This window comes from Rattus norvegicus, chromosome 4, assembly GCF_021556685.1.
Source record: "Rattus norvegicus strain SHRSP/BbbUtx chromosome 4, alternate assembly SHRSP_T2T, whole genome shotgun sequence".
Lineage (NCBI taxonomy): Eukaryota > Metazoa > Chordata > Mammalia > Rodentia > Muridae > Rattus > Rattus norvegicus.
This window is the reverse complement of record NC_141537.1, coordinates 3,545,805-3,557,870: the sequence shown is the minus strand read 5'-3', so window position 1 is coordinate 3,557,870 and position 12,066 is coordinate 3,545,805. Positions and strand designations below refer to the sequence as shown.

General features: G+C 40.2%; 1 pseudogene; it reads left to right on the top strand.

Annotated features, from left to right (window-relative positions):
* Positions 1–10,756: 10,756 nt before the first annotated feature.
* Positions 10,757–11,657, top strand: LOC147994639 (18S ribosomal RNA; annotated as a pseudogene; the record flags this gene model as incomplete).
* Positions 11,658–12,066: the final 409 nt, after the last annotated feature.

Below are 12,066 nucleotides of genomic sequence, written 5' to 3'. Positions count from 1 at the left end.
TCCCCCTCCCTGCGTGAGATCTTTCTCCCTTTACCTGTACCCACACAACTAGCCAGCCTGGTCAGAGATAACTGCAGAGAGCACTCTGGCACCAGAGCCCTACAATGTAGTGCTGGAACAATGATCAACAAAACTGCAGTGCAGGAAGGTGAGTCACCTCCCCCAACTCTGGAGACTAGCAACCTATCTTTTCCTGCTGAGTTTTCAGTCAGCACCATTTCAAGCTTAGGTCAAGCTGAAGGGGCACCTGAAGGCTCCTGGCCAGAGCTCTCTGGGGTTGGCTGAAGGTCCCTCTAGCCCCTGTCTAAATCCAGACAGTCTGCAAAACAGCCTGCAATTGGTTTTGGCAGACTCCCTATCTAACCTGGTAATGCAGCAGACACTTAAAGCCACAGGGCACCTAGTTCTTTAATCTGCAGAAAGGCTTAACGTTTTGGACTTCTGTGGAATTCCCCAAAGCCGAGAGGCCAAGGGAATATTCCCATTGGACAAACCGTTTCTCCTCTTTTCTGTGACAGTTCACTGACACACACTAAAACACAACATTAAAAAAAATTCCTCATTTCCTGCACCCGCCCTACCCACCCACCCCCACCCCCACCCCCACCCCGCCGGCAGTGTTGTTGCAGTTTTCCACAGCCCAGCACCCACCCTGTGGCAGTGTGGGGTAAGTGTGCTCAAACTTCTAACTCCTGTATCACCTAGGGGATGTGCCCTGTGGCAGAGCTGATGCAGAAAACCCCCAAGGCTTCAAAGGAGACACTAAACAGACTGTCTGCTCCTCCCTCTCCCCCCAGGGTAGGACTCCATTAGAAAAACAAAGGAGCTTCCACCTGCCTCTCCCCTTACTCCACCTCCCCTCATCCAACTAAGGAGATCTCTCCTTAGAGATAGTTGTTAAAACAGCCAACCAGATAAAGACCATATTAGGATAGAAGATATCACCTATAAAGACAAAGGAATACCCAAGGAGACCCAGAACCCCCCCTCCAAATCATCCCTAATTCTAAGGGCTACTGTTGACAGCACACCTAAAAGCTCTAGAATAAAAATAAATAAATAAACCCAAGAGGAGTAGAAGGCAGGAAATAATCAAAATCAGAGCTGAAATCAACCAAGTACAAACAAAAATGAGTATACAAAGAATCAGCAAAACCAGGAGCTGGTTCTTTAAGAAAATCAACATGATAGATAAACCCTTAGACTAACCAGAGGTCACAGAGAGTGTATCCAAATTAACAAAATCAGAAATGAATAGGGAGGCAGCATCTGAACAAATTAAAAAAAATAATTAGATCCTACTACAAAACCCTATATTCAACAAAACTGGAAAATCTGGAGGAAATGGACGATTTTCTAGACAGATACCAGGTACCAAAGCTAAATCAGGAACAAAGAAAGCATCTAAATACCCCCATAACTCCTAAAGAAATAGAACCAATTATTCTTATTAAGAGTTTCCCAGCTCTTTGTTCTCTTCTCTTCCCTGCTCTTCCTCTCTTCCCTGTCCTTTCTCTCTACCTCCACCTCTTCCCTCCACGTGCTCATGGCCGGCCTTTCCTCTCCTCTCCTCTTCTTCTCTCATTAAACCTCTCCACGTGGGAAAAAAAAATAAAAAAATAAAAAAAGAGTTTCCCAACCAAAAAGAGCCCAGGTCCAGATGGATTCAGGTCTGAATTCTACCAGACCTTCACAGAAGACCTCATACTAATACTGTTCAAAATATCCTACAGAATTGAAAGAGATGGAACAGACATAAATTCCTTCTATGAATTAATAATTGTATAGTAAGATTATACAATTAATCTTATACTACAACCACACAAAGACCCAACCGAGAAAAAGAAATTCAGACCAATTTCCCTTATGATTATTGATGCAAAAATACTCACAAATGTTTTACAAACGGAATCCAAGAACACATCGAAATGATCATCCATCATAATCAAGTAGGCTTCATTCCAGGGATGTAGGGATTGTTTAATGTACGAAAATCCATCAATGTAATCCACTATATAAACTAACCCAAAGATAAGAATGACTTGGTCATTTGATTAGATGCTGAAAAAGCGTTTGACAAAGTTCAACACCCCTTCATGATCAAAGTCCTGGATAAATCAGGAATTCAAGGCCCATATCTGTACATGGTAAAAGCAATATACAGCAAACCAGTAGCTAACATCAAACTAAATGGAGAGAAAATAAAGCAACCCAACTAAAATCAGGAAGTAAACAAGACTGTCCACTCTCTCCCTACTTATTCAATCTAATAGTCGAAGTCAAAGCCAGAGCAATCAGACAGTGAAAAGAGGTCCAAGGGATACAAATTTGAAAGGAAGAAATCAAATTATCACTACTTGCAGATGATATGATAGTATAGTATAGTTAAGTGACCCCAAAAGTTCCACCAGAGAACTACTTAAACTGATAAACAACTTCAGCAAAGTGCCGGGGTATAAAATTAACTCAAAGAATTCAGTATCCTTCTTCTACTCAAAGGATAAACAGGCTGAGAAAAAAATTAAGGAAATGACACCCTTTACAATATTCCCAAGTAATATAAAATATCTTGGAGTGACTTTAACCAAGCAAATGAAAGATCTGCATGACAAGAACCTCAAGTCTCTTAAGGAAAAAACTGAGGAAGAACTGAGAAGATGGAAAGATCTTCCATGCTCATGGATTGGCAGGATTAATATAGTAAAGATGGCCATTTTGCCAAAAGCAATCTATAGATTCAACACAATCTCCATCAATATCCCTACTCAATTCTTTATAGAGATAAAAAGAGCAATTTGCAAAACCCAGGATAGCAAAAACTATACTCAACATTAAAAGAACTTCTGTGAGAATCACCATCCCTGACTTCAAGCAATATTACCAAGGAATCGTCATAAAAACTGTATGGGATTGGTACAGAGACAGACAGATAGATCAGTGGAATAGAATTGAAGACCCAGAAATTAACCCACACATCTATAATGACTTGATCTTTGACAAAGGACCTAAAACCATCCAATGGCAGAAAGATAACATTTTCAACAAATGGTGCTGGTACAATTGGAGGTCAGCATGTAGAAGAATGCAAATTGATCCATTCTTATTACCATGTACAAAGCTTAAGTCCAAGTGGATCAAGGCCCTCCACATCAAACCAGATACACTCACATGAAGAGAAGAAAAAATGGGGAAGTGTCTCGAACACATGGGCACTGGGCAAAATTTCCTGAACAGAACGCCAATGGCTCATGCTCTAATATCAAGAATCGACAAATGGGACCTCATAAAGCAAAGCTTTTGTAAAGGAAAAGACACTGTCAGTAGGATGAAATGGCAACCAACATATTGGGAAAAGATCTTTACCAATCCTACATCTGATACAGGGCTAATATCTAAAACATACAAAGAACTCAAGAAGTTAGAAACCAGAGAGTGAAATAACCCTATTAAAAATGGGGTACAGAGCTAAACAAATCATTCTCAGCTGAAGATTATTGAATGGCCAAAAAACAGCTAAAGAAATGTTCAACATCCTTAGTCATCAGGGGAATGCAAATCAAAACCACCCTGAAATTCTACCTCAAACCATTCAGAAAAGCTAAAATAGAAAACTCAGTTGACAGCAGATGCTGAGGAGGATGGGGAGAAAGAGGTACACTCTTCCATTGTTAGTGGGATTGCAAACTGGTACAAACACTTTGGAAATCATTCTGGAGTTTACTCAGAAAATTAGAGATTGCACTACCTGAGAACCCAACTACACCTCTCTTAGGCATATACCCAAAAGATACTCCAACAGACAACAATGACACATGCTCCACTATGTTCATATCAGTCTTATTTATAATAGCCAGAAGCTGGAATGAACCCATATGCCCTTCAACAGAGGAATGGATTCCAAAAGGTGGTACATCTACACAGTGGAGTACTACTCAGCTATCAAAAACAATGATGTAATGAAATTCATAGGCAAGTGGAATGAAGTAGAAAATATCATCCTGAGTGAGGTTACTCAATCACAGGAAAACACACTTGGTAAGCACTCATTGATAAGTGGATATTATCCAAAAAGTTTGAATTACCCAAGATGCAATCCACAGACCACAGGAAGCCCAAGAAGGATGACCAAAGTTCAGATGCTCCCACTCCTTCTTAAAAGGGGGTACATATACATATATATATGTATATATATATGTATATGTATATATATATATGTATATATATGTATATATATGTATATATATGTATGTATGTAGTATATATATATATGTACTAGATACGATTGATGAAGTTATAAAATGCATCTTGAAAGGAACCGGATATAGATCTCTCCTGAGAGACACATCCAGAGCATGTCCAATACAGAAGTCAATGCTAGCAGCAAACCACTGATATGAGAACAAGACCCTTGGAGGGAATTAGACGAAATATTGAAAGAGTTGAAGGAGCATGCAACCCCATCAAAACAACAATGCCAACCAAACAAAGCTTCCAGGGCCTAAACCAGTTCCGAAAGACTATACATGGAATAATACAGGGCTCCAACCACATATATAGCAGAGAACAGACTTGTTGGGGCACCAGGAGAAGGGAAGCCCCTGGTCTTGCCAAGGTTGGACCCCCAGTTCAGGGGAATATGGGGGGGGATAAAGTGGATGTATAGGGGGAATGCCTGTGTGGGGGAGGGGGATGGGAGGGGATGGGGGCTTATATACAGGAAATTGGGAAGGGGAATAATGTTTGAAATGTAAGTAAAGAAATATATCTAATAAAAATGTTTAAAAAATTAAAATTTAGGAACCAAGAAGATGCCAATGCCAGTTCTTGCTATAATGTTTAGGTCCTGAGATGGAGAAGGGGAGTTAACAAAAGTGAAGACACTGACCACCTTTTGATTTTCAGGCAAGTGGCCACAAATAACTTGAGCCTTCTATATTTATACAATGACAATTGTGCTTACCCAAGCAGTGATACCATTGCTTACATTATTAAAAAAAAATCATAATACCCACCTTTCAAAAGCTCTATCTTTACACAAAGCCACCAATAGTTCCCCTTCCTCCTTCTCCTAATCCTTGGATCAGTCACCACCTAAACTTATTTTGAATTAAAAAGCACAATTTCAGCAAGACAAAAGAGATGTCTGGCCAGGCTTGTCCTGTAAACAGGAAGACTTACCTGTCTGGTAGCAAACATGCTTACATAGTTATGCATGGTGAGAGGCCTAATTGAACATTTGTTGGTAAACTATCTCTAGTTATTATCTCCTATCATAATTACCTTTTAATTGCAGACAGACAAGTTCATTTTACAAAGCAGATCTTCTAGTTATCTTTCTAATATACAGATCTTTGTAAGATGTAATCATTCTAAGAGCCATTTTCAAGTCTCTACCAATCCAACATAATCTCTGCATTTTCCATGTCTCTACTGATCAGATATAGCTTCTTAAAAACAGTTATGTAAGCAGGACCTACCTCTCTCCACAACTGACACAGACTTGCTCAGTGTTACTGGGTACTTCTCTAAAGATATGATTGTAAGTCTCAAATTCCCAGGATTTATGGTAACATCTGGAGGATTGATAGATACAAAAAAAGGTGAAGAACATTTTATCCCTTGAAAGAGTTTTGAGAAAGATGTAGAATCATCCACAGTGACTTAGCCTGTGTGACTCTAGATGGCCTTGTCCATGACTGATGAAGTGATACAGTTTTGATAATGACTATATGCAGTACAATGAAGGAAAGGAGAGCTTGTAGGGCATGCAAACTTGGCACTAAATATAAAGGCCACCAAATTTCCCTTGTCGACTGAGAAGTGGTTTAAATGGACTTGCCACAGTAGAATCCTGTCACTGAAGCACTCATATGCTATTCCTTGCAGCAGCTACATGGCCACTGCCAGAAAGAGGTAGCACCTCTGTTAAATTATTTCTGATACATGCATGAGGATCTGAGTGCAGTCTCCAGAGAACATGTAAAATGTCATGGGACTATGTTCCAAGCTAATCATCCTGGTGCCTGTGAAATGGAAAAGAACGAATCCCTGTGGCTTGACAGAGCCCCAGTCTAGCTAAATTGGTAATTCCATGGTCAGCTTGAGACCATGTCACAAAATCAATACAGTAGAGAGTGACTGAGAATGATACCCAGTATTGACCTTTGACCTCCTTATTAACACCTGTGGACATGCTCCTGCAGATACATGTACCCCCACACAAACATGTACACACAAAGTACTGCGACCTTATAAGCAGACTCAAGCCTCTTTGGAAAGTTTCATGTCAATTTTTACCCTGCAACATCTCTCATACAGCACACTGTTCCTTATTGTTTGCACTTTATCTCTTCTTAGTTTTAGATATATTATGCCCATTGTCTATCATAATGAATTTCATCTTTAAAAATAACCTCAGAATCATTATATTCATTCAGCCTCCTTGTCTTTAGGCAACAGAAATCATTTTTTTAAACTTATTTTTACAGGAGACTGGAGAGATGACGGAGAAGTTAAGAACATGTACTACTTTTGAAGAAGACCCATGTTAGATTCAAAGAACAAGAAGACTCATAATCACTGGTAATTTCAGTTTCAGGGACCCAATACCCTTCCTTTTCTAGCCTCCACAGGCAACCCTATGCATGCAAATACTCACACATAATTTAATAAAGACACACCACCCACACACACACGTTTACAATTTAAATTATTATCTGGCCTTATTTTTTTTTTACTAGGACAAAGAGGGTAAAATTATTCAATCTACTTCAAATTTCTAAAGGGGAACAATATTTTGCCTTCTCAATAGGAAACAAACCCCTCCAGATTTAGAGGCATCTAAATCCAAGTTGACACAAGTTTCCATCATATACATTAATGCTCCTTTTGAATTGTCTTTTACTTTTACTATTGCTTACAATTGTGTTGCTGCAGATTTGGTTTTACCACAGGCTTTTTTGATGCTCAGAGCTGTTTTGATTTTATTTTCTGCTACTCTCTCAATTAGCTTCTCACCCTACATTGTTATTCTATCTTACCATTCATTTTATAACATCCATGCTCCATAAATTTGAAGAAGATAACAACAATTTCTGCTTAAAATGTACTTCTTTTCCTTATAGTCACTCTATTGAAAAACATAGACTTTTGCCTTTAATTGTTGTTTTGTTTCTTTGACACAAGCTTTTTCCTTGAGTATAATAATATTGTTTTACTCTTTTAAATTTATCCTTTCCAAGTAAGACAATAGAAAACTTGTGGGGGTGCTTTGTAAATGAATATGAGAATGATCCCTCTTGTCTACATTTTGATGTCTTCTACATTTGAAAAATGAGTGCTGATTCAGCAACTAAATCCTACACAGGCAACCACTGTGGAGAGTCCAGTGGAAGTATTCCATAACTCCTGATGGATGTCAGATCCCCTTGGACTCATACACTTGACATTTTTAACTAATATATTACCCTAAACCCAGGTTGTTGGGTATTTTCTTTCATCCTCTACCTCATATCTCAGAAAGAATGAAGAATATAATATTAGAACAAGGTCACTTGATTTTATTTCATAATGTGATTAAGAAACCTGGAATCTCCTAGCAGTATTCCTGATTTGGTTATAAAGGAGAACATTTTGTTTTATTTCTCTGCATTCTTTTTTTTTCCTTTTCTTTTTTTCAGAGCTGGGGACTGAACCCAGGGTCTTGTGCTTGCTAGGCAAGCACTCTACCGCTGAGCTAAATCCCCAACTTGTTTTATTTTTCTAGTTATATATAGTACATTGCAGTGTAGGTGCCTATTCCTCCACCATGCAAGGGAAGGCCCCTAAATCTAAGTGATACAAATGCAAGTGCTATTGTCTGGTCACCCTAGTTACACAATTCCACTGTGGAAAAGTCTCTGGAATCTACATGCCCCATATTTAAGTTTTTTGATTCACCAATCTGAGTAATACATGTTCATGAGTCTGAACTTATAGTATCCACGAGTTGTTTAGCTTATCTCTGCAAGACCAAGTTGCCTTCATATGAACTATATATGTATTCTCTCTCTTTTTTTTTTTTTTTGTTCTTTTTTTCGGACCTGGGGACCGAACCCAGGGCCTTGCGCTTCCTAGGCAAGCGCTCTACCACTGAGCTAAATCCCCAACCCCATGTATTCTTTTTTTAATTCTCAATATTATGTTCTGTTGCTCTGTAATACTAAGCAGAAATTCCATGTATGTAATTTTTTTCTTGCTCCAGAAATGGGAGAAATGGAACACACATATGTATAGGGATACTTTCTCTAAGTCTGGGTATGTTTCAGCTTTACAGAATTCTTACCATATCTCATGTCAATTTATTTCCTTACTTTAATTTATGGATATATTTTAAGTCCTATATTTATAGAATTCTAATTTTCTGATTCTTTTAGTTGAGTATTTGCTTGTTTCTGCATGTGATTGCACACATGTGGATGATGGAGTACAATTTTTGGCATCCATTTCCTCCTTCCACTGTGTATGTCCCAAGGACCAAACCAAGGTTAACAGCCTTGGCAACAAATATCTGTACCTACTGAGCTATTTCACTCTTCCTAGTATATTTCATAATTTATTGTTGCAAGCCCAATTGCTACCCCATGACAAAAAAGGAATGTCTTCTTGCTGGTGTGTGCTATAATCTAAAGCATTTCTTTAGATTAAGACATTGTCCTCTTTAATACCCTATTATGATACATATAATATCTGTGGGCATGCAGAAACACATACACACATAATTTCACTGACATACACTGTCGGTGCCCCATTCCTGCACCGAGACGGTACCGAGAATCAGGCTAAAGCCTGCAAAATTAAAGAAACACACACACACACACACACACACACACACACACACACACAGAGAGAGAGAGAGGTTATTATTATCCATTCTTTTGTAAAACTTTTAATGATATCACTTCAATACACAAGCTTAGAGATATACATCCACAAACTCTCACCTACAAACTATATAGGAAGGTTTTTTATCAATGTGATATAAAACTAGAGATAACTTGGAAGAAGAAATCTTAACTGAGAAAAAAATTCTTGGGGTTGGGGATTTGGCTCAGTGGCAGAGCGCTTGCCTAGGAAGCGCAAGGCCCTGGGTTCGGTCCCCAGCTCCGAAAAAAAAAAAAAAAGAACCAAAAAAAAAAATTCTTCATAAGATTGTCCTATGAAAAAGCCTGTGGGCACTTTCTTGATCAATAATTTTGTTGGAGGGCCTAGCTCACTGTAGGTTGTCCCACTCCTGGGTTTATTGTTCTAACTTTTATAAAAACACAGGCTGAGCAATAAACAATCTTCTTCCACGTCACTCTAACATTTCCTGCCTGCTTAATCACTGGGATATTTTCCCACCCTACCTGATGCAACTAGGATTTGTTTTAGTGATTTTGTGTTTTGGACTGATGGCTACTAATGGGATCATAAAATAAGACTTAAGTTGAATCTATCAACCTTCAGAAAATGTGTAGAATAATTTTATTCTAATACCCTCATCTTTGAGACACAGGACATCATATATGAAAGGCCAGAAAGATTCTGCCATAAATATAGGCATCCTGAAAGGTTAATTCTTTACAACCAATAGGTCCAGGTAAGAACTAGGTAGATAAATACTAGCAAAATGATTGTACATTGTAAGGTTAGTTTATATAAGGAAGTAGCCATGTTTGAAAGTGTCATATAATTGAGGGCCAGATAAAGTAGTAATTCAAAGAAAAAAGTGACAGAATGTATCACAGATAAAATATGCCCAATTCACATGAGAACAGCTTAGAAATAAGAGAATACACAAGAGTAGAGAAAGAGAGACAAAAATAGACAAAAGAAAGACAGAGAGAAGTAGAGCAAGAAAGAGAAGTTGTGGTGTGTGGCATGTGTTTACGGAAGTTTCCTGGACATGATTTTACAGATTCAGGTTCTGAGAGAACAAACTATTCACTGGGGAAAACAGAAAAAGCTGGAGAATTAGAAGGATCCAGAAGATTGTAACACATTGTCCAAGTTAATGTGAGTCCAAGTAGGACAACTCATGAAGATGCCAAGAGAAACCATATTGAATCAGTCAGCTTGGAAGGTTGGATTACATGGAGGCTAGAAGCTCCTAGTATTTTGTCTATAAATAGTAGAACAGAGGGAAAAAATACTCTGACCTCAGCCTAAAGGACTTATTTGCATAGCTTGGGTAAGACTCTTATCTCATCACTTTATCTAAGAAAAGAAAAGTGACATTCACTTAGAAAGACATACAGACAGACACACAGACAGACAGACAGACAGACACACACACATACACAGAGACACACAAACACACAAACATACAAACATAGAGCGGTGTGGGGAGGGAGAGAAGAAGAGAGGGAGGGAAGAAGGGAGAATGCTTGCAGTCAACCATTGAGCTGAGAACAAGGTTTCAAAAGGAGGACTTACAGAAAGAACTGAAGTAGTTGAAGGGGTTTGCCATCCTATAAGAACAATATCAACCAACCAAACCCCTGCCCTCGATCTTCCATGGACTAAACAACCATCCAAAGACTACACAAGGATGAGCCTATGGCTCCATCTGCATATGAAGCAGAGGATATCCTTTTCAGGCACCAATGGGAGCAAATGCCCTTGGTCCTGTCAAGGCTTGATGCCCCAGTGTAGGTAACTGTCAGAATGGGCAGGTTGGAAGGAGTGAGTGGGTGAGTGAGGAACTGCCCTCAGAACAGGAGGCATGAGGGGAAATAATAGCCGGTTTCTGGAGGGCAAATCAGGAAAATCATATTTAAAATGTGAATTAAAAAAAATCCCCTCCCCCAATGAAAGAAAAAGAAAGAGAAATGGAGAAAGCAAAAGAAAAACAAATGGGGGTACATAACTAAAAAATGGCAACTGGTGATGCAGCAGCGTTATTCCCATGATAGTCAAGCATCTTCTGGGAAACCAAAGTCTTTGGGTTCTGGGGGAGTATGGTTGCAAAGCTGAAACTTAAGGGAATTGACAGAAAGGCACCACCAGGAGTGGAGCCTGCAGCTTAATTTGACTCAACACAGGAATCCTCACACAGCCCGGACACAGACAGGATTGACAGATTGATAGCTCTTTCTTGATTCCGTGGGTGGTGGTTCATGGCTGTTCTTAGTTGGTGGAGCGATATGTCTGGTTAATTCTGAAAAGGAAGAAGACTCTGGCATACTAACTAGTTATGCGACGCCCGAGAGGTTGGCCTCCCCCAACTTCTTAGAGGTACAAGTGGTGTTCAGCCTCCTGAGATTGAGCAATAACAGGTCTGTGATGCCCTTAGATGTCCTGGGCTGCATGCGGGCCACACTGACTGGCTCAGCATGTGCCTTCCCTACACCTGGAGGCGTGGGTAACCCATTGAACTGCATTCATGATGGAGATGGGGATTACAATTATTCCCCATGAAAGAGGAATTCCCAGTAAGTGTTTGTCATAAGCTTGCGTTGATTAAGTCCCTGCCCCTTGTACAAACCGCCCTTCCCTACTACTGATTGGATAGTTTAGTGAGGCCTGATCAGCCCATGGCCCTGTTGGAGGGCTGAGAAGATGGTCGAACTTGATTATCTAGAGGAAGTAAAAGATGTAACAAGGTTTCTGTAGGTGAACCGGTGGAAGGATCATTAATGTAGAAGGCCGAGGGGGTGTCTGGTCCTTTCTTGGGCCTGTGTGAGTCACTCCTCTCACCGGGAGGCGCGTCTCCGGGTCCTGGTCGCCATTGTGGCCTGTGCCACAGCCGGTGGCCAAGTGAGCTTTTCAGGAAAAGCGGGGATTGTTACTGAGCGGTGCGGGGAGGGTGTCTGGTGTGGTCGTCGAGGGACTTCCTCCATTTTCTCTCTCTCCCTTGCTCCTCTGCCTACGTCCTCGCCTCCAAGCGCCCGCCTCTGCCTCCGCCACTGCTGGTTCTGCCACAGCCGGCTCAGGCTTGCTCCCTTGCCTGCAGGCCAGCCACGCCCTTGGCGTACTGAGGTCATTCTGCCTCTTTCTGGACCGGCTCCGTGATCTCATCTCCTGTGCATGGGGGGGGGGGGGGGT